This window comes from Desmodus rotundus, chromosome 2 (genome assembly GCF_022682495.2).
Source record: "Desmodus rotundus isolate HL8 chromosome 2, HLdesRot8A.1, whole genome shotgun sequence".
Taxonomy (NCBI): domain Eukaryota; kingdom Metazoa; phylum Chordata; class Mammalia; order Chiroptera; family Phyllostomidae; genus Desmodus; species Desmodus rotundus.
This window is the reverse complement of record NC_071388.1, coordinates 144,309,001-144,331,864: the sequence shown is the minus strand read 5'-3', so window position 1 is coordinate 144,331,864 and position 22,864 is coordinate 144,309,001. Positions and strand designations below refer to the sequence as shown.

At 36.0% G+C, this 22,864-nt stretch overlaps 1 long non-coding RNA gene across 1 annotated transcript in view; it reads left to right on the top strand.

Annotated features, from left to right (window-relative positions):
- The window catches only part of LOC123478647 (uncharacterized), a 49,120-nt gene that overhangs the window by 12,685 nt on the left and 13,571 nt on the right, over nt 1-22,864 (top strand). The window contains exon 3 of the long non-coding RNA XR_006653918.2: nt 2,741-2,856. This is a non-coding gene — a long non-coding RNA (uncharacterized lncRNA). The remainder of the gene's footprint in view (nt 1-2,740; nt 2,857-22,864) is intronic.

Sequence of the window (22,864 nt, the reverse complement as noted above, 5' to 3'; positions counted from 1 at the left end):
AAGACCTGACTTAAGAGAGCTGGGAAACTGTCCAGCTTTCTCTTCATTCTGCTTCCCTGCTGAACTCCTTTTTGGCACCCACTCCCTCACAGCACAAAGAATAGCTAAATGTCTTTTAGAATAAAGTCAGTCCTTACAGAATGAGGGATGAGAGTTTCAGTATCACAGAGTTGTTTCTTTTTTTTTTTTTTTTGCAACAGGCAATGCAGATTTTTTAAAATTATAATGTATTCATTGATTATATCTTCAATATGCATTTTTTTCCAACCTATCCTTTTCCAATTGTCCCTTGTTTTTATTTAGAGATCCTAGTGCTTCCAAGAAAACTGGCTGCTGTCCCAGCTTCAGGTGTGGGTAATGTGACCTGGGCATCCTCCAAGCTTCAGGTGTGGCAATGTGACCTTGACTCAGTACAATCCCATTCCTTTCATCACAGTCATGGGGTCCAGACCTTAATATTCATTCTGTGCTGGCTCAGCAACAATCAAACTCAGCATCTTTAAAGTGCTGCAACTGGACTCCCTTCCCTTAGATCAGCAATTTCAACCAGTGCATTCCAAGAATTTTTAAAACATGCAATATCTTCCTTTCCTGGTCAGTGTGGCTCAGTCTGTTGCGTGTCATCCCGCAGGCTGAGGGTTCAATTCCCATTCAGGGCACATGCCTGGGTTATGGGTTAAGTCCCCAGTTGAGGAGTGTGCAGGAGGCAACCAATCAATGTTTCTCACAGTGATTTTTCTCTCTTTTCTCTTTTTCCCTCCCTTCCCCTGTCTCTGGAATCAATTAAAGAAAAAAAATTTTATGACAACAGTGAACACAATAGCCCTCTGGGGTGAATGCCCTGGTTTGAACCGTAAGTATGTAAGTCATATCGTATAATGGAGTTGCACCTTGTTGGTCACATTGCATAAGGAGGTTGCATCTGATTAATTCTTGGTACTAGAAATCTTTACATAAAAGTATACACATCTGATTTTTTAAAAAGTCACTTTGGAGCAAAAAGGTAGGCCATTACTATTATTATTTTTTTAATAAATCAATCAAAATTGCACCTATTTTTGTAAGGCCAGCACAAAATATAATGTGTTTTGGTATACCACAGAATTTTATTTTATTTTTTAAATCTCATATGAGGATATGTCTATTGATTTTTAAAGAGGAAAGGAGAGAGTGAGAGAAAGAGAAATATCTATATGAATTGGTTGCCTCCCATATACTTCCCAAGCAGGGATTGAACCCACAACCCAGATATGTGCCCTGCCAAGGAATTGAGCCCACAACCCTTTGGTGTACAGGAGGACACTCTAACTAACTGAGCTGCCCGGCCAGGGCTGTGCCATAGAATTTTAGTAATCGGCTTATGTGTGCCATGAGATGAAAATGGTTGAAAATCACTGCCTTAGTGACTTCATACGTAGTAATGTAGCCCTACATTTACTGCAATCATTTTAATAAAGTCATCATGAGGGAAAACTAACATATGAATATGGACAGGGCTGAGAGACCCAGAGCTAGATTCCTCATGATATTATAAGCCCTTGAAAAAAATCATGTCTCAGCTCTGAACTTCCTCTTCCACTAATGCATATACTCAACCCAAAATTTCCCTTATTTTTTAAGCCAATTAAATTGAGGCTTTATGTTATTTGCAGCTTAAGTCCTCCTAATTAAAATAATAAATCAACAAGTCCCAGTAATTAAACTGATTAGGGAACATCAATGATGTTAAAATATAAATGCTGCCAATTCATATAGAACAATTTCATCACAGATAACCACAAACTGATACACACATTCACTTCTCTCTCTCTCTCCACACACTCAACACACTCACTCACCATCAATCTACTTTGCCTGCTATATTTCAGTTCAGTTGAGCTGTATATTTTCAAAGAACATGATGATATATAAAAGTAATCTCTATGCTATGAGCTAAGGCTTACTTGATCCTGGGAGAGCAGCCTGTGAGAAAGCTAAAATATGTAGCAAATACTGGGATGCTCAGACTCAAAAGTTCTAGTAGAATAAGATTCTGTGCTTTAACCAGAAGTGAATTGAATCATTTTGTACAAAGAAGTATATAAATTTGGGTTAGGAAGAGTAACCAGAAATGGCATTAGTAATAAATGAAAATAAATTACGTGCTGTGAATTAGACTCACCTTTATGCAATCATCGTCTTTGCATTGGCATTCCATCATTGTCGATATTCTAAAATATTCAGAAGAAAGAGTCTTTTGTCCTTTTTAAGTATTTATTTTATTTTTTATATTATACAAGTAATGTCAATTTTTTATATATGTTAGAACCAAAGGCAAAAATAAAAGAAGTCAATATTCAGCAAGGTTAATGAAGTAAAAAGAATGCTTTGTCATTTTTTTGGAATATGATGGTAAGTGTAAGTATATAATGAGTTTCTCCTCCCAGAATTTGCTACAACAGTTCCTTTGATCTACGATGGAGGGGATGCACAAAAGCAAATTTATCAGATATGATTCTGTCAATATTCCTGTGTATTTGTATAGAAGTGATCAGAAAATTCATAAGAGAACGTCAGGATCAAAGATCACATTGCTGTTGTTCAAGCCCCATGAGTAGGTAATTGCTTTCTCTGAGAAAATTTATTGCAGATGTTTCATTACCTGTTGTCAGAGATGCTGCGCAAGGCTGTTTCTAAGCGTGCTCAATGACACACGCTTCCAGGGTGACGGCTTACATTGGCCCTCTGCTTTCTGCTGCAGAGACGTTGGCACAGCTGATGGGCTCATAACCAAGAACAGCTGGGAAAGAGACATTACCACACAGTGGAAAGGTAAATCCATTGCAGCAACAGCAGCCAGAGCAAAGGACAGAAAGGGTAAGTTCAGTGATGGAAGAGGCAGTTATAGTGGCTACAGCTGCAGACATTTAAGATTGAGTTCTCAACTAAATCTGAAACTCAGTAGAATATGAGAGATTTCAAGTGTGGGGAGTTCAGGACGAACCATCCCAAGCTATGTTTGTAGTATGTGCACTGTTTTCGGCTAAAGGCAACCAAAATTCTACAAACTCAAGAGAAAATTCTGCCCTACCCCCCTTAACCACCGAGAAGAATTTGAATTAAGGAATGCGCCCATAATAGGAGATTATCAGAGATAATATTTTTGACCTATTTATATGGCAGGGCAAACTAGTAATTACTGAATATGTGCTCTCCCTGCAATGACCTTCAGAAGCCCAAAGGTGCCTTATCTCCTCCCTAGCTCAGAATGACATGTATACCAAATTTTCCCTTTCTATCTTTGAACTTATTATGCATGTGAGTTTCCCATACATATGTACATAATTAAATTGGGTCTTCTTCTCTTTCTAATTTTTCTCATATCTATTTGGTTATTAGACCAACTGAAGGAAACTTGAGGGTAGAAGAAATCTTTCTCCCCTACACAAGGAAAGTCACTAACAAATCAAAAGTTGGTGTTTTATATGAAAGAGTTCTAAAGAGAGCAGCTGTACTTATTTTATAAACAAAGGAATCAATGTCCATGCCTGTGGAGTCCTTCCTATCATTCAAATAAATTATTATACTGTGTTATTGTACATTGATCATGAAGATATTGTAAGATATTTATGAACTTTTTTCTTTTTTAAAGTACATGAGAGCAATGTGAGGTGTCTTCATCCTAGCAATGAACTTTGCACATAAAAAACAAGTTTGTGATTATTGCCTTAAATTATAAATATGACTTATAGAGAATTAAAACCAGAAAAACCACAAAGCAGTTTTATATCATCATCATTTTAGCCTCAACATCATCATATTATGATCATCTTTGTCTTCATCATAAAACAAAATGACTGTCAGAGAGCTGAATTATATTCTCTAACATAAATATTAACATAGCTAATGTGAGACTGTTATCAGGAGGTGGATTTTTCTGATGTGAACACATAGGAAAAATAAGCCCAAATGGGCAATTGTCGAAGTGTCAGTAGCACTCCATAAGTAGGATCACAGTGTCTATATAACAGAGTATAGGGAAGGCTGCATTCTACTCATGGCTCAATAACCCTGGTGATAGAGACGATGTCCTGTGGCAGTGAATATAATTATTATTTTCATTGACTATTAGTCAATTGACATTCAGATTTTTGTATATCAGCTCCCTGATAGCGCATTTAACAGGAGACTGTCTCCCACAATCTTATGATCTCTAAATTTAATTTAATTTCTAATGCTGATAAAAGGAGAGAGAGACCTTGAAATAAAAAAACACACATACAAACAAACAAAAAATTCTATATAGCAAGATATTTTTCCCAGGTAGCATCCGATTATCCTTCTGTGTGCCTTTGGGTCTTTGGACTTTCTTTACTCTTTTATCTCATTTTCAGAAAATAAAATAGATTATTAACAATGGTTCTAATTGTCATTTTTTATAATTAACAATAACTCTCCTCAGGCTTGATATATAAGAAAATTACTCTTTACTGGAAAGATGTGAGTAAACAGCAAAGGAAACTAGGAAGTGAGAGTGTAGATACTGATTCAAGGGAAAGTATGTATTTGATAATAAAAATCTCCTTAGTTATAATAGTAATTTGAAATACTAGAAATATTTACAAAATAATAGGGGGGCTAAAGTCTGAAAAAAATCAAAGCAATGATGAATCTTTCTCAGCTTTGTCAAATTTAAAGATTTAAATTAATACATTCAGTTCTCAGTAGATATTTTTTGAAAGAGGACTTTCCTGGTACTTATCTCTGAATATTTCATTAGATTCAAACTTTTTAACAAACATGAAATATTAGGGTTGCTCTTAGGTAAAGAAAAGGCACACAAACCAAAATAATAATGAAAATAATAATAATTTTGGACTTGGAAATGCCTGCCAGGTACCTATTTTCCAAATTCCAATACTATGCTTCCTCTAGTTTTTTGTTTTTTGTTTTCTGGGGGGGGGGTTTGGTAAAAAAAAAAAAAAGAAAGAAAAGATAAAAGAACAGAAAGAGCTAAAGCCCTTCTTTTTATTCAGTTTAAGCATTTAGCTAAGCACTTAATAAGCATTTTTTTAATCCTTATGTAACTTCTTTAAGTTGTTACAAATAGGTACTACTTTTATTTCAATTTAAGAGAAACTTGGCCTGGACCAGTAGGTACTTCAAAACCTGTGATCAACACCATTTTTGGTTACGACGACTTCTTATCCTTTTCTAATTGTTACAAGAAAATGACACTTTAAAAGAACTAAGGTGTGGCAGTATGTGAGTTAACTACCCCTACTCTCTTCATATTTTTTGTAGGAATGTGAACAGCAGCAAAATAAATTCTGCAGATTTTAATAAAGTCAAAACTGCAGTATCTACCATAGATATAAAATTATCTATTTTAGACATAAAAATATGATTAATTTTTTAACTAACTTGGTGATCGATAATCACATTTTTCCCCAACGGTCACTGCATCATTTGTTTTGGTTTAATAGATTATGCCAAAAGTCTTTTCCTGCAAAAATTGTAAAACCTAACCCATCCCATACTTTAGATTTTCAGGTTATTACGAATTTAAATTCTACTAAATTGCTATTAACCTATTTTCTAATCGTCCAATTAGTTGCTAAGAAATAAAAATCTTTGGCTCTGCTGTTTTAGAAATAGGTTTTTTGGAGGGACATTTAATTTTTTTTCCTTTTTTTGCCTTCATGAGATGTTATCATTATTTGGTACCTTACACCAGGTTTTTCCCTAGTCTTAAAACTGATAAATTTATTTTGGTTGTTACTTTAAAATAATGCTTCTGCAGGAAGGTGGCCATCTACAAGCTAAGGATAGAGGCCTTAAGAAAATCCAACCTGCTAACATCTTGATCTTGGAGTTCCTGCCTCTAAAAATTGGGAGGAAAAAAAAAGATTCTGTGTTTTAGTATTCCTAGTGTGGTAATTTGTTATGGAAGCCATAACAATGGCAAACTAATGCAGCTAGAGAGGGTTTATTAAAGTTCTTGTTTGTTAGCTAAGTCTGGATATGGGAGAAGAACAGACTACATTTGGACAGAGCAAATTGATAGCTTACCTCTCTGTTCTTTCTTTGTCAATGACTTACTAGACACATTTTAATCAATGTGGACACAGTGCCCTGAATCTATAAAATTAATATACTATTTTATTGTTTTTCTGTCCAGTTTTAGAGATGGTAATCATCATTATTACATTTAATTACTGATTGTCTATATGGCATTATATTAGATTCCAAATTCTAATCACGTAAAATCATTAAAGATTAGAAAAAAATACCTGGTGCTAATACAAATAATTTGAGTCATAAAATCTTAATTTGTTTCATTGTAGAATTACTGCCTCTACATTTCCTTCAATTCATTCTTCTCACACAAAAGAGTGAACTTTTGAAAAAAGCATTTGATCATGTCACTTTTTGGAAAACACTTACCAATCGTTCCCCTGTCAATTCAAGATGAATTTCAATCTTGAATTGGCACAAAGGTCTGTGGTAACTTAATGGTCTGACACTTTTCCAACTTCCCTCTCAGCCCCACCCACCTTGCCCCTGACTAAGGCTCTGTAGTCCAGCTCTCCAAACTGCTAAATTCCTGCTTTTCTCACCTGTTTCCATTTCACCTGCTAATCTCTTTGTCTAGAGTTAGTTCGTCTTTCTCCACCACATCATGGTTGACAAATGAGTCTAGTGGCTCAGATTAGGGACTTTGGGGCTAAATTTTCTGAGTTGAAATCCCAGTTCGGCCGCTTATTCCCTATACGACCTCTCTCTGCTTCAATTTTCTCCTCTGTATGTATCAATACAATCAAATTAATACCAGACTTCTCCTAGGACTGCTATACTTAACAAGTAAGTAAATACATGTAAAGAGAACATCATTTGGCCCATTATAAGCACTCAATTAAGTATAAGGTATCAAGATTCAGCACAGGGCTCTTCTACTTTGGGGAATTATTCCTGGCGCCCTCCCTAGCCTGGCTTAGCTGCCTTCCATGTGCCTCCATGTTCCCAAGTCCATTTTAATTGCATAGTACACTAGCACCTGCGATACAAATAGAACGATCTTAAGAATGAGGTCTTCATTTTCTTGGCATTCCCAGAGCATATCATTGTGTTGGACGTATAGTGAGTGCTCTACAAATATTTGTTTGATATGTGAATAAATCATTGGAAGACTGGTGCTTCGTTCAAAGATTGAAAATGCTTAAAGGAAATATCTGAGAGAGATGTTATGTTTGCATATAACAATTTATCTAGACTGACAATTTTCACTTCTGCTACCAACCAGTGTTTTTAAGTATCGACTATACAGGATGCAATTTTCCCTTATTAAAACAATGTAAGCTTATGAATAAAAATTTTGAAAATATAAAAAAGGACAAATAAATAGTAAAAATGCTCATAATCATATCATCTAAAGATTACTATTAATATTTAATGTAATTATTTTATTTTTCTTAAATACAAGTTTATGTGATGTATATAATTTAAATTGTACCTATCACTTTTTATCCTTTTACTCATTAAAACAAATCTAATGTAAATATTTTCTGCTATTTCAATATCTTAGTAAATATTATTTTTATAGCTCAGCCAGTAGATTACCACTAAGTATTTTCTTATTTGTAGGTCATTAAGCTTGACAAATTATGTTAGGCTACAATACATTCAGTTCAGGCCTGTTGTATAATTTTCCTGAAATTTCACATTGAATGACTTACATGCTGATGTCAAGTATCAATCTGTATTCTTTATAATAGAAATATCCGTAAATGTGTAGGTTTCAAACCTTTCTGTTTGGCAACACAATGCCTTATCAAAACAAGTACTAGTGGTATTTGAAAAAAAAAAGAAAACTAGCAAAAACAGAGCTACTCTGATTGATTCAGACTCAGAAAGCTAGAAGCCCAGAACACTAAGATAAAATAACAAATTTGGAATACCATTATCTTAAGAATGTCATGTTTCCCAGTGAATAAGCTTAGCAATTAATTTTCTGCAAATGCCACAAAAGTGGTGAACGCAACTAAATTAGAGACAACAGAAAATGAGGTATCTTTGGAATTGAGGCTTGTACTCATTGGTACTTTATAAATCATTTTCCCTCCTGGGGATGCTTTCTATACCCCCTGCGGCTCATCTATAGCTATAAGAAATATATGAATAGCACCTACTGATTTTCCTACTAGCCTGGTTTTCCTAGAATAATTTGATCAGTATTCCCAATAACTCACCAAACCACGTAGTTGTCTATGTCTGAGAAGTACATTTGCATACAGACTTATTTAAAACTATATAATATTATAACTCGCACAAATAAATGTTTCAAAGGGGCTAGTGCTTTTTAAAGGCCTAGGTGGTACTGGAGGACTTACACTAACAAATTAACAGCCACCACTTCACTGATTTGGAAATTATCTACTCAATTATAAGTCATGCTGCCATTTCCAGATGTTCATTAGTTATTGCTTATTCAGAGATTAGCTATATTGGTCTCCATATATTTTTAGGTTTATTAGAGTGTGAACATATACTGTAATTATGAGACGCAGATGAGCAACCATCTGCAGATATTTCTCCCCCTCTCAAGGACTTTCAGATCAAACTGAGTCATATTTTACTGATGCGTTTCTCCTGGATTAAAGCTTTACAGCAGTGGAAATGACAATAATTATGGTGCTGAAAATATAATGTTTCTCTGTACTGGAGACTTCCTTTGCTGTCCTTTTATGCCTTAAAAAACTTCAAAAATAAATATCTTGTGTGATACATTGATAAAAGATTTAGGTCAACATTATTAGTTATGTTTTAAGTAAACAATTATTGATACATAAGCAATTTATTTTTAGGTCACAACTTTGGGACCAAAACAGCAACGTTAATGTTTGATGGTAATTCTTAAAGATATATCTGCATCCAATTAGTCATCTCAATGCGCCTCCCTTCTTAGTGCAAAGATTCACCTTACCTCAGTGTATCTCTGCCTGTTGGAAATATCTACAGTATAGGGTCCTGTATTAGCTCCCCAGTTATTCCTGCCATAGCCTGACATCACAAAGGGAATATTCAAATCCTATCAGCAAATTTTGCTCATAAAAATTAATTCACAGAGATTATTTGAAATGGGTGTTTTTTTAAATTATGTTTTGTCTTGTGGATTACACACTCAGAAATATATCATTTTAATACTATGAAGCAAAAGAGCCTGACTTGGTATGGTCTCTTGGAGAACACTAGCTTTGTTTTTGAATTATAACTAATTAATAGGCTTTGGGAAGTTAACTCAGAGACCTACAAAACTAGTATATCCAATTTGAAAGATTTTTCCCCAAATTGCAATGTCACATTATCCAGTACATATTTATTACAACCTAAAATGGGCAGAGATCTATTGTATAGTTGGTGAATCTGGGAAAAAATAATGCAGCATAGTTATTGATGCCCTGCTTACTAACTAGTGGGAAGAGAGAGACTTAAAACTGTCCAATGCTAGTCAGAAGAATTAAGTTGGTATTAGAGGAAGATGAATAGAAATCATTAATTCTCATTGGAATTGCTCAGCCTCTGGCTTGCCTAACATTCTCCTTCTTGTCTTCTAGGTGTGCAGAGTTAAGACTATAGTTTAGACTCAGTGTAGAAATCAGAAGGCCAACAAACAAATGATGAGCTACTCAGCTTGCCCATGAAAATGCAAGTTAAAGCAACAATAATAATTTTAAGAATTATTCTATCACGAGTGTATGTCTGTGATGTAGTCTTTCCAATAAGTCAGCTGGGCAATGGCTCAGCTAGCGGCCTCCTGAGCAGCCTGGCACCGAGGAATAGAGAAGTGTCACACACAGTGACTATACTATTCACTCAGCTCTTACTGAATGCAGGTTCACTCAAAGTAAACCATCTACATACATTAATATCCTACTCCTACTCTAACAATCTAAGAGAAATATAACACACACGTAGCAATCAATGGGGAATAACAGACCCGAGTCCCAGAATCTCAGTCTGCAGGTCTGGGAGTGGGCAAGGGAGTTGTCAGTGTCTTGCAAGGAAGGATCTCTGGAGCCAGGTGGGCAGCAGGGCAGATGAAGTCCTCGGTCCAGCAGGGCAGAGCCTCTGGCAACTGATGCCAAGGGAGATCAGCGTGGCAGGAGCAGCACTCTGGTGTGTGGAGCTCAGCTGTCTCAGCAGTGGTCTGGAACCTGCCTCAGTTATACCTTGAAAGTGGTGTTCTCCACCCTCCCGGGTCTCTTGATAACTGTCCTGGCACCCTTGATGGCGAGTGGGGAATTTCCCCAGGAGCTTATCTGTGGGCGGTCCTGCTCTGCAGACGTGGCTGTTCTGGTCATGTGTGCAGATATCTTAGATGTGCCTCTTTGCTAGATGCATCTAACATGACTTTGGTAGTTTCCTTCTTGAACCAAAGTGTCATGGCTGGCTGACAGCTATCTCTCTTGACATGAGTGATGCCATTCTGCTCTATATACTTTAAGCTATCGTGACCAGACCAACGCATTTTATTGGTCCTGCTCTCCCCAAAAAGAGAAAGATTGATCCATTTTGAGAAGGTGTGTACAGACTGGTACTCTCAAACACTGCGGATCTGAGTGTAAGTGGGGGTGATCGATTTGACAATATCTCATTAAAAATGATCACATACTCATTCAGCAATTCAGTTTCTATGTTTAACTTAGAAAAACAGTCATGCCAGACCACAAAAAGAATGTAAAAGGTGTTCAGTGCAGACTTTTTGAAAGAGTAAATATTAGAATCAAATTTACTTACAGAATGTCCATCAGAATATGAAAGATTAAATTATCCAAGGATTAGATAGATCTCCATATATTAAAACAGATTTCTAAGATATAAAATTGATTATCTTTGGCACCATTTAATGCTTTATAAGATGTTTTCCAGGAGTACATACATGTGTATGTAAATACAAAGAAATTGTTCTGTTAACATAGTTTGTCCAGAGAAAGGAAGAGAAGATATTATTACTAGAGGTAATAATAAAATGGGATTTTAGTTTTATTTCTGAAATTTAACATATTAGTGAAATACAATACACACAGGTAAAGACATAAGAGTACAGCTTGATAAATTTTCATAAACCCAACACAACTATGTAATTAAAACCACAGAAATTCTTATGTCCCATTCCAGTCACAAAATGTCCCTCAACAGAAACTGTTACATAGTCTTCTAAAAACACAGATGACATATGAATTTACTTACATGAGGAGTCTAAAAAAACCCCAAATGAATAAACAAAACAAAAGAGAAACAGACCCACAGATAAAGAGAACAAGCTGATGATTGGCAAAGGGGAGAAGGAAACTGGGAATGAGGGGCTCAACTAAAAAATTAATAAATTAAGGAAAATTTAAATATTTAAAAAATAAAATAAATAAGATAAAAATAAAAGCCTTTTGTGCTATGTGATCTAAAAAAACAATTTGCATGTATCTTCCTTTTTAACAAAAACAAAGAAAGAAAAAAAGAAAGGGTAAGTCCTGACTTCATGAGAAATATGAACAATAAATAAGTAAAAAAGTAAGTATATGGTTTTAGGAAATGAGAAGTGCTATGAAAAATATTTTTATTTAAATTTGTTGGAGTAAGATTTGTAGCTCATAAAATTATATATTTTATTTTGCTCACCACATAAAGTCTAGCGTCCTTCCTGACAATATTTGACCCCCTTTACCCTCTTCGCCCTCCCCGTACTCTCCTCTCCCTCTGGTAACCACCTTACTGTTATCTGTATCTATGATTTTGTTTGTTTTATTAGTTCATTTGTTTCAATAGTTCATTTGCTTTATTAGCTCATTAGTTTATTTGCTTCTTTCTGTTTCATATCCACCATAAGAGTGAAATCTTATTTCATGACACTCTCAAGATCCATCAATGTTGCAAATGGAACTATCTCATCTTACTTTTATGGCTGACTAGTATACAAGAGGTGAAGGGGGTGAGGAGATGATGAAGAGGTAAAGGGGGTCAAATATATGATGACAGAAAGATACTAGACTTCGTGTGGTGAGCACACAATGCAATACACATGTGATGTACTATAAAATGTACACTGAAACATATCCTGTAATTAACCGTTACCACAAAAGTTAATTTTTTAAAAAGTACTCAAACATTCTAAAAAAAACTAAACAAAAAGTGTATTGTAGGATGGGAAGAGTCTAAGGTCTTCACATTCACCCTGACACTTTGCTTCAATGTTCCTGGAAGGAATTATCTTTTTGCATGAATGTCTCTAGTTACAGGGAACTTACCATTCACTAGGACACTTCAGATGTTTCACTTGCCAATTTCTCCAATGGCTAGAAGCTCTTCCTGATCTGAAAGCTTAAAATTGGGGCCACATAACTTCTACCATTAGTCCTAGTTTTGTCCTTTGAAGTTACAAGCAACAACAAAAACAAAACAACCCCTTTTTCCTTGAGACAGCCCTCTCGTGAGTCTCCTTTCCATGCCCTCATCAGTCTGCCTACGACTTTCTGGACAAAATCCAGTTTGGTGATAACATCTTCAAAATATGGTTCCCATACCAAAAGACAAAAGTCTCTGTCAAAGCTGTTACCAGTGTAAACACACACTCATGTGCACACACGCACACAAGCACTTGCATGTAGAAATTATGTTCCTCTAACTGTATTTTCACCCATTCCACATTTCATATCATATTGTCAAATGCCCTACTGAAATCCAAGTGTATAATAGCCATAGTGTGTTTTTGATCTATCACTCTATTGACTGAATAAAGGAAAAGGAAATTAAGAAAGAGGGATAGGTGCTCTGAAACAGACTGATGATAGAGAGATGGGCAAGACCCCTCCTTGTTCGGATCATTCATCTCCTATTTATTCCACCATGAATTCCATTCACCTTCATGGAAGTCAAGCTTATTACTGACTCAGACTGAGCTTCCAGCCAGGTCATGGGCCCAGATTTCTGTTTGTTTTAATACAGAAGTAACAGAAGAGTTAGTGAGATAACATATAATGTACTTTACAACTATATGTTAGAGTGGGCCAGTATTGAGCTTCTAAAGGCTCCCTGGGTGCAAAGGTCAGACCTACTATATGTGTTGCATTATAGCAGAGCCAATAAAAGTTTATGTGGAAAGGGAGATTTGTACATGACTAAAATAAAGTGATTTGATTTTCCTGGATTCATTTTTCATTTATTCTAATTTTTGATTTTGCCAAAGGTGTTCAAAATATTACTCACTTGTGAAACTCATGACATTAATATTTGCTAAGTTTTTCTCTGAAACCTTTAGTAATATTTGCTTTTCATTATAGTGAATGCAATGTATTAGAAGCCCATCAGATATCTTTTAATCTAATGAGTGACAAATAAATGTGTATTCAAAATTAATCTGTCCAAAACAAGAACATAAATTTAATAACATTCTAAAATATTAACTGGCTAATTAACTTAGGATGACTAGCTGCCATGAAAATAATTGTATCTGAGTTAATGCGTTTTAATCCTCTCTGACAAACTTTATAGTTACCTTTTTGTCCAAGACCACAGTTTAGTCCATTTTGGCTGCTATCACAGAATACCATCAACTATGTAGCTTATAAACAACAGGAATTCATTTCTTACAGTTCTGGAGGCTGGGAAGTTCAACACCAAGGCAACTGCTGATTGGGGGGCTGGTGGAGCCTGTTTCTCAGAAGTCTTGTCACTGTGTCCTCATGTGGCAGAGACATGTAGGGGCACCCTTGGGCCGCTTGTAAAACAACACTCCCAATCATAAGCACTTGATCACATTCCAAAGACTTCGCCTCCCAATATCATCACCTTGAAGGGCAGAAATTCAACATAAGAATTGGGAATGGGGGACACAAATATTCAACCTATGCGTGTAACAACCACCTTGTTATGCTCAATTTAAATTTAACATGTAGCATATATAATGGGAAATACTATACATTCCTATATGTAAAGAGTTTTTGTGTGGGAAGCTAGTGGTCCGGTAGAACCTTAAGTCTGTGACAACTGGAAGGCAAAGCCTTAGTAGGGCTTTGAAATACATTAGTAGGGCTTTTTCATTCTCGGAATGAAATACAAAAGTATCAAACACCTAGTGGTCTTCTGGAAATGTCCCAGAAATAAGGTAGGCTATTGAACAAATGCAATCATTAATCCCTTCCACTCTTTTCTTTATCCTGGGAACTGGAACAAACCATGTTAACCAGAGTGATGGGAAGATAAAATGCTATTTCCCCAAGTTCATATTTTAATAAGTAAGTGTATAGGCTCTGGATTGTGGCAGAGAGAAATTTGGAGCCCTAGATCTGCTACTTACTAGAACATAACTTGCCTTAGCTCAGACTGCTGTAACAAAATACCACAGACTGGTTGGCTTAAACAGCTGATATATTTCTCACAGTTCTGGAGACTGGAAATCTAAGGTTAAGGTACCGACGGATGTGAGAGCTCTTTACCCTGGTTGCAGATGGCTGCCTTCTCTCTGCATCACCACCTGGTCTGTTCCTGGAGAAAGAGCTTTCGTCTCTCTTCCTCTTCTTATAATAACACTTAATGCCATTGAGAGCACTCCATCCTCGTGACTCATCTACACCTAATTAACTCCCAAAGGCCCCACTTCCAAATACCATCACATTAGGGATTAGGGCATTGATGTATGAATTTTGAGGGGACACAATCATTTAGTTTATAACAAAGTAAGTTTCAGTTGTCTTATCCAAAAATCAGGACAATAGTAAGACCTGTCATATGATTTTTACATTAAATAAGATGCCACAGGTAAAGTATGTATTATCTCCATGTATTTTTATACAATCTATATGTTAGCTATTCAATTTATTTTTATTAACTTGCTAGATTATTTTTTCTTCTGTGAGACCACTGCCCAGCTAGTATCCTTTCAATGTTAACTTCTTCTGTAGTAAATGGTTTTATTTTATTTATCTGGTAAAAATAGAAAAATATCTCTCTATACCTAAGCTTATTCATTTTAATAAAGAGAGAGAATTTATCTATTGAAAAATCCATATTTAATATGGGATTTAAAATCCACATATAGCATGTGATTCTTTTATTTTTACTCCAATAAACAAAAAGCACCAAGTACCAAGACAAATTTAAAACCATCATTGTGGTTTGAACAGGGTCTTCAGCCAGTATTTTTATCTGCATTTCTTGACACACCAAAAAATAGCTCTTGCCTTACCTTTCAATCTCAAAATAATCTTCTGCTCCCCAAATATTAAGAATATATGAAGGAACAATGATGAGCTACCAGTGCTTCCTTGAGTATAATTTTAAGAGTCAATAAAGCAATCTGGATCTTTCTTATGTCTGTTCTAAGTACATTGCGGTCTCAATGTATCAGAACACACCAAAGTTCATGCATTCCTGGGTAAAAACCTGGGGGCCCTCAGCCCAGAGATAAGCCGCACTGAAACTACATTCGGAACATAGAGGTACTTTAAAGAATTACTGACAAAGTGAAAGGCTGGATTGCTCACACCTGCCTACGAGGGCAGGGTGTTGGCTGGGAATGCATGTTCAGGAAAACAGTCCTCAGAGGAGGAAGATAAATTTCAAAAATTATGCCCAAGGCACAGTTGTCATTTTTTATTCCACAGTTTGCTTGTGCAGGTGAAAGAGGGACACCTTTATGGTGTAATGCAGTTTTATTTCAGGGCCCTTGCATCTGTTGGCCTAAATGTCCTTCACCGTCAAACATTGTGGTGGCATCACATTGCGGCCAAATTCAGAATCATGCTGAAAAAGACACTAGTCAAGTCATGTTATAACTACTCAAGCTACAGTATCTCCCAGCACTTATTTTTTGTATCTTTATTCAAAATTGATCCACGGTGATATACTTCTTCATTGACTTTATATTACTTTAGGAAAATCATGAATTTTTCAAAGTGCTTGTGGTCACATAAAATCATGGTCAAAATATCAATCAAAAGAATATGTTAAATTTGCTTATAATATTTCCTAGTTTAAATAACTTCTGAGGAAGAAATTATACAGATCTACTGCCGATCTTTACCACAAACCTTACAGAGCCTGGCACCATGTCCAAATTGAAGTTAGAACGTCAAAAAAAAGTGTGTGTGTGTGTGTGTGTGTGTGTGTGTGTGTGTGAGAGAGAGAGAGAGAGAGAGAGAGAGAGGAGTGTGTGGAAATTTATGGCCTTTATTTGTGAAGGTGAACAGTGGTTATGCAAAATGGTCCAGTGTGTTTAAGATTCATACAGGAAAGGAGGATGGGGGAAGCTCTGAGAGTTTCTTAAAACTCTTACTTTTTCCTTTCTTTGCTCATAATTTTAAGCCTTCTTTGCATCTATTCCCTTGTCCAATAATTATGTGGTCAGTATATAACCGATCTGCCTGGTTGACAGAGTTATTTTAGTAATTGATTTTAATTTTATGAGCAAAGGTGTTTTGTGTCAATATAACACGGTAAATATTACGTCATGTTGTTTAGAAGAGCGTCGGGTTCAGTACGCGCAGTTGCCGAGGCGGTAACGTCAGGAATGTCTCCTGCGAATTCTGCTTTGGTGCATACCCCAGTCGGCGCCTGGTATCTTGCTACTGCAGCAGCGGCGAGGTAAACTGGGGAGCACAGCAACGACAGAGGTAGGGTCTCCATATTACCATTACAGCTCCAGTGCATCTGGACTTCAGGCAAATTATACAATTCTTTAGCCTTAGTTTCTTTATCTAAATTATGCACTTAATAACAAGCGTAGTAAGTACTGGTTATAGCCAATGATCTATTAAATAAATCATTAGTTGTGTGAAAGCACATAAAATTCTCTTCCTTGGTTAATTTGATCACTCCTCTTCCAAATTCTAAATAGGGGAGCAAATTAGAAAAAGAAAAATACTTAGAGAAAAAAATACACTTTACACCTGATAATTTTCAGGGTTTGAGGTTGACAATAATGGCCTTTCCATTGTGTCACCTCACTTGTGAAATAAAGTATTTTACCTTTTAAAGAGCTATCTTTTCTCCATTGTTGCACCTTTGTATGTTTGAAGAAGGAAAAATAATCCTAAATCTCTAAATAAAAGTCAAAGTTCATAGAATCTTAGAAAGAAGTAAAATTATCATGCTGGAGTACCATTTTATACACACTTCAGTTAATTTACTTTAAACTTTAAAAGCCATTAAAATAGATACCTAAATGAAATGGCATCTTTTTAAGAAAAATGATAAGTATGCTCAACACTATATTAGTAGAATTAGTATTGTAAGTTAAAATAGTTTTATGTATTTAGGATAGTTCAAAATATAAATCAGGTTAAAGATAAACTACCAAAAATTGAGTGTAGATGTTTTAAATTCACGTGCATAACTACGTCTTACAATTGAGTAATCTTTGGAACTGTGCAGAGTGCTTGCCAAAGAAAGCCCTACCAGTAAGACAACTATGATTAGTAAGAGTGTTGTCTGTTACTCAGAGAGCTCTAAAAGTTCTCCTGCTGGGATGACATTTGCAAGTTACTGTACCAGAAAGCATTTCTCCTTTCAAAAAACATTCAATATATTTTTTACAGATCCAAAAATGAAGATAATCAAAAACCTCCTTTTTTATAAATTGGAAGCTTGTAACACATACTGTAATGTGGACATTGTACATAATAATAGAAAATGCTTTTCAAGTATTTCAATTTTATTATCTACATTTACTTTAGAATTTCAATTCAATTTAAAAACAGAACAATGTATTTACCACCAGCACTCACTGAAAAAAATTATGAAATTAATATAAATAACATTAAAATTAGAATCCTAAAATGAATAAAGAGTAGCCATGACATTTTATATAAATGATCTATTATTTACATAAAATTAAACTTAAGAATAAAATAGACAAGTACATCCCTAGATATGTTGATTGATTAGGCTTGTTTTAAATCCTCTATTACAAGAGAGAAGGGATGTTTTTCTGAGAGCATGTTGAATTTCAGGTACAGCTTCAAAAGGCAGAATTGGTTCCAATCGATACCCATAGGTGGAGGCAGATTTAAACTCGGTATAAGGAGCCAGTTTCTAACAGCCAGAGCACTCTGTCCTGGAACAAAGTGACTTGGGAGTGCTCACCAGAAGATCAAACTGTCTTTCAAGGATCATCGGCAGAAGGTCGGCTCAGTAACAGGGATCTAGAGAGATCCTCGGACAGGCGTGTCACTATACATTACCCTGACCAAACTGAAAATACAGTTGGCTTAGACTATTTTCAGAAGAGGAAGTTTATTTTAAAAGCAAGGAGAAACTTATTTTTTAATTAAAACAATAATGTATCAAAAAGAATAATATTATATTAGAAAAATTCATGGTAACATGACCATTTTTGGTATTGCAAATAGCTATGTAATTCTTTCCAAACTACTAATACACTTTATGAAGCTGCACTAAGTATACCATAGTTTGATCCCCCCCAGTTGATATATCATGGCCCTTTTTGTAAGATTTTTCTCTATTATTTACAACAGTTGATGATAATGCAATGAAAATAAAAAATGATCATGAAGAGGAGGGTGATGATTGATTATATCAATTGAATGCTTCTTATATGTTAGGCATTAGAAGGATTTCAGGATAACTATCTCATTTAATCCTCAGAACCCATTTACAGATGAAATTTTTTACACAAAGAAAGTTTAAATATCTGCTCAGTCATAGAGCTGTTATGATAGCATTAGGAGAAATGGTTTTAAATATAATTGTACTTAATATGCTTAAGGAAAGGAAAGACAGGACTTAGAGTTCTGGCAGAAACCGGACCATAATACATAACCAAATGCAAACTCCACAACCAAAAAAGACAGTAACTGAAATTAAGAGTTCAAAGTATTGTTTTCACAGGGAATTAGATAATAGCTGAAAAGAGATTTAGAGAACTAGAATATAGGTCAGAAAAAAACATCCATACTAATACTTAATGTGACAAAAAGATGAAGAGTACAGGAAAATACATAATGCAAAGATGTCTGATTTAAGTGTAAGTAGAGTCCCAGAAAGAGAGGAGACACAGCACAAGACAGGAGAAAGACACAAAATAATTAACTAGCATTAATTACGGTGATTTGCTAGAAATTGGTACTTAGTTTGAAGAGCACACCATTGGGATGAGTGCCATTTTAAGACTCATATAATCAAGGCTCAAGAAAGCACTTAATAAATATAAATGATTCTGCCAAGCACAAGGAAAAGAAATTGCTTCTGAGTCCCAACTGAATCAAAAAGGCAGTTAATGGTATCTTCCCTCTATTGCAACCAATTTTTCATGTTCTTTTACCTTTAGTTTTTATTCCTTGCTCCCCATTGCAAACACAAAATTCTAAGAGATACTCCAAACACTTAAAATAAAAGTGACTAAAATTCAGAGGTAAAAATGTAATGAGACATCATCATTTAGTGATGAAATATTAAAGCCATAAGAATTTCCATGGCTTAACAAACTTTCACAGAGTTCAGAAATACACTGAACTCATATACCTTTTGAACAGCAATAGGAATTTACAGAAATGTATACATACATATGTGAAATTATGTAAGTACAATGACATTGATGCATTGTTAATAATAGTAAAATATTGTAAATAAACTAAATTAGTTAAATAAGTTATGTGCCATTATTAATGGAATGCTATGTAATATTGTGTAGCAACAAAACAAAGTAACATTAGGAAACTGTATAGGAATTTTAGAAGACTTCTACATGGCAGCCCTAAGTGTTATTATTATTCCTGTTACTCTGGGGAGGAAATCAGCATGTAGAGAAAAAGTAACATGTCCAGAGAGGTCAGAGCAGTGCTACAAGTTGGAGTGGAATGTTAACCTAGGCATTCATTGAAAATACATTTGCACCTTGAGTGAATGAATATACATTCCAACTTCCTGTAGTAATTATCACTAGTACTCCCTGATTCATGCTCCAATGTACCTTGGTTTGCATGATAACTTTATGGTACCCATATATACAGCACATCTTTGGTTGAAATCTAAACCTAGGGGAGAAGAAATGACAGGCAGCGAACATTCTGCAAGCTTGTTGTACTGGTTTTCATGTCAATAACTCTTTTTACCTTGCTATTTTACCACTATATGGAAATTATGTTTTTATTTTCCAACATTGCAATTCAATGACCATTCATTTATTTTGGTCTCCCAGAGAGCATTTTAGATTTTCCAGGTTTGGTTTCCAAGTTTCTTGAGCCAAAGGTTGGTAGTTTTGGCTCATAATAATTACCTCACATGTGTTTAAAATACATTTCTACATATGAATGTGCTCCTTTGCTTCGTTTTCTAATAGACACACTGAATTTCATGTGTCAGAAAAGAACTTTTAGAAATGTGCATCTTGCAGAGAACCTGATGAAAAGCTAAGTTCATTCATTTAGCTTATAGGGACTATTCTGAATCTAGAGTTGCTCTCTTCTGATATATATTATATTTTGAAAAAAGTTATTAGAAATAGTATATTATGATATTAAACAGAAATCAGCGATACTTTATAGCTACATGCATGTTATTACGTGAATGTAAACATTAGGTAAAAACAATTTATAGATATTCAATGGTTAGACATTGGGTTTTTCAAAGACTAAATCTAGATATCAGATCTTTTTAAAGGAAATAATCAAATAAAGAATAAGGCACATATGAGAGAACCAAGATGGCGGCGTAGGTAGACACACTGCGCCTCCTCGCACAACCAGAACTGACAGAGAATCGAACAGCAAGGGGGACCAACACCAAGAAAATAGAAAATAACCATTCATCCAGACTGGTAGGAGGGGCGGAGACGGGCACCAGGGTGGAGAGGACTCGCGTGGCTGTGGCAGGACTGAGACTGGCAGAGTGTGGGACAAATGGCGCAGGCAGTCTGAGCACTAGCAGACCCTGCGGCCCCACATTTGCGCAGATAAACCCAGAGGGCCGGACTCAGAGTGGCGGAGAGTGGGGCAGGCAGAGCAGCAGGTAGCACCCCGCGGCACCACATTCGCCCACAGATAAACCGGACAAACGGCAGGGAGCGAAGCAGACCGCGTAACCCAGGGCTCCAGCTCAAGGAAATAAAGCCTCAAACCTCTGATTGAAAACGCCCGTGGGGGTTGGGGCGGCAGCAGGAGAGACTCCCAGCCTCACAGGAGAGGTTGTTAGAGAGACCCACAGGGGCCTAGAGTGTGCACAGGCCCACTTACTCGGGAACCAGCACCAGAGGGGCCCAGTTTGATTGTGGGTATCGGAGTGAAAGATTGAAATCCGGAGGAGTGAGGCGGGCGCCATTGCTCCCACTCGGCCCCTCCCCCACGTACAGCCTCACAGCACAGCGACCAGCATTACCCCGCCCCAGTGAACACCTAGGGCTCCGCCCCTTAAAGTAACAGATGCGCCAAGACAAAAAAAAAAAAAAAAAAAAAAAGGCCCAAATGACAGAACACTTCAAAGCTCCAGAAAAAATACAACTAAGCGAGGAAGAGATAGCCAACCTATCAGATGCACAGTTCAAAGCACTGGTTATCAATATGCTCACAGACTTGGTTGAATCTATTTGAAAAACAGATGAAAAAATGAAACCTATGCTAAGAGAAACAAAGGAAAATGTACAGGGAACCAATAGTGATGAGAAGGAAACTGGGACTCAAATCAATGGTGTGGACCAGAAGGAAGAAAGAAACATCCAACCAGAAAAGAATGAAGAAACAAGAACTTGGAAAAATGAGGAGAGGCTTAGGAACCTCCCGGACGCCTTGAAATGTTCCAACATCTGAATTATAGGGGTGCCAGAAGGAGAAGAGGAAGAACAAAAAATTGAAAACTTATTTGAACAAATAATGAAGGAGAACTTCCCCAGTGTGGCAAAGGAAATAGACTTCTGGGAAGTCCAGGAAGCTCAGAGAGTCCCAAAGAAGCTGGACCCAAGGAGGAACACACCAAGGCACATCATAATTACATTACCCAAGATTAAACGCAAGGACCTACATCCAAGATTACTGTATCCAGCAAAGCTATCACTTAGAATGGAAGGGAAGATAAAGTGCTTCTCAGATAAGGTCAAGTTAAAGAAGTTCATCATCACCAAGCCCTTATTATATGAAATGTTAAAGGGATTTACCTAAGAAAAAGAAGATCAAAAATTGGAACAGTAAAAATGACAGCAAACTCACAGTTATTAACGGCCACACATAAAACAAAAACGAGAGCAAACTAGGCAAACAACTAGAACATGAGGGTTGTCATTAAGGGAGTGGGAGGGGGAGAGAGGGGGAAAGGTACAGAGAATAAGTAGCATAGATGATAGGTGGAAAATAGACAGGGGGAGGGTAAAAATAGTGTAGGAAATGTAGAAGCCAAAGAACTTATAAGTATGACCTATGGACATGAACTATAGTGGGGGAATGTGGGAGGGAGGGGGGTGGGCAGGATGGAGTGGAGTGGGGGGGGGAATGGTACAACTGTAATAGCATAATCAATAAATATATTTTAAAAAAAAGAATAAGGCACATATGACAGCTAGAGTTGTATAGTGAAGTTGAAGTTGATTCAAATACATCTTCTCTCCTGCTTCTGATTCATTAATGTTTGTGTTTTATCCAATATACCTAAACTTCTGAAATGCAGTGTGTCAGTTTATGAAATTAGTTATTAAAAATTAGTAATTTTGAAGCATCTCCATTAATCAATCCTTCCTTATGAATTATAGTACCTTGGATATATTTCTTTTCTACATTTTAATAACAAATATAATTTCTTCCCAGTTATCTTTGCATTTCTAACTCCCAAGTTTATTTTTCTCTACATTGTCTGCAGGTGACAAATTAATGACCTATGTGCTATAAAATAA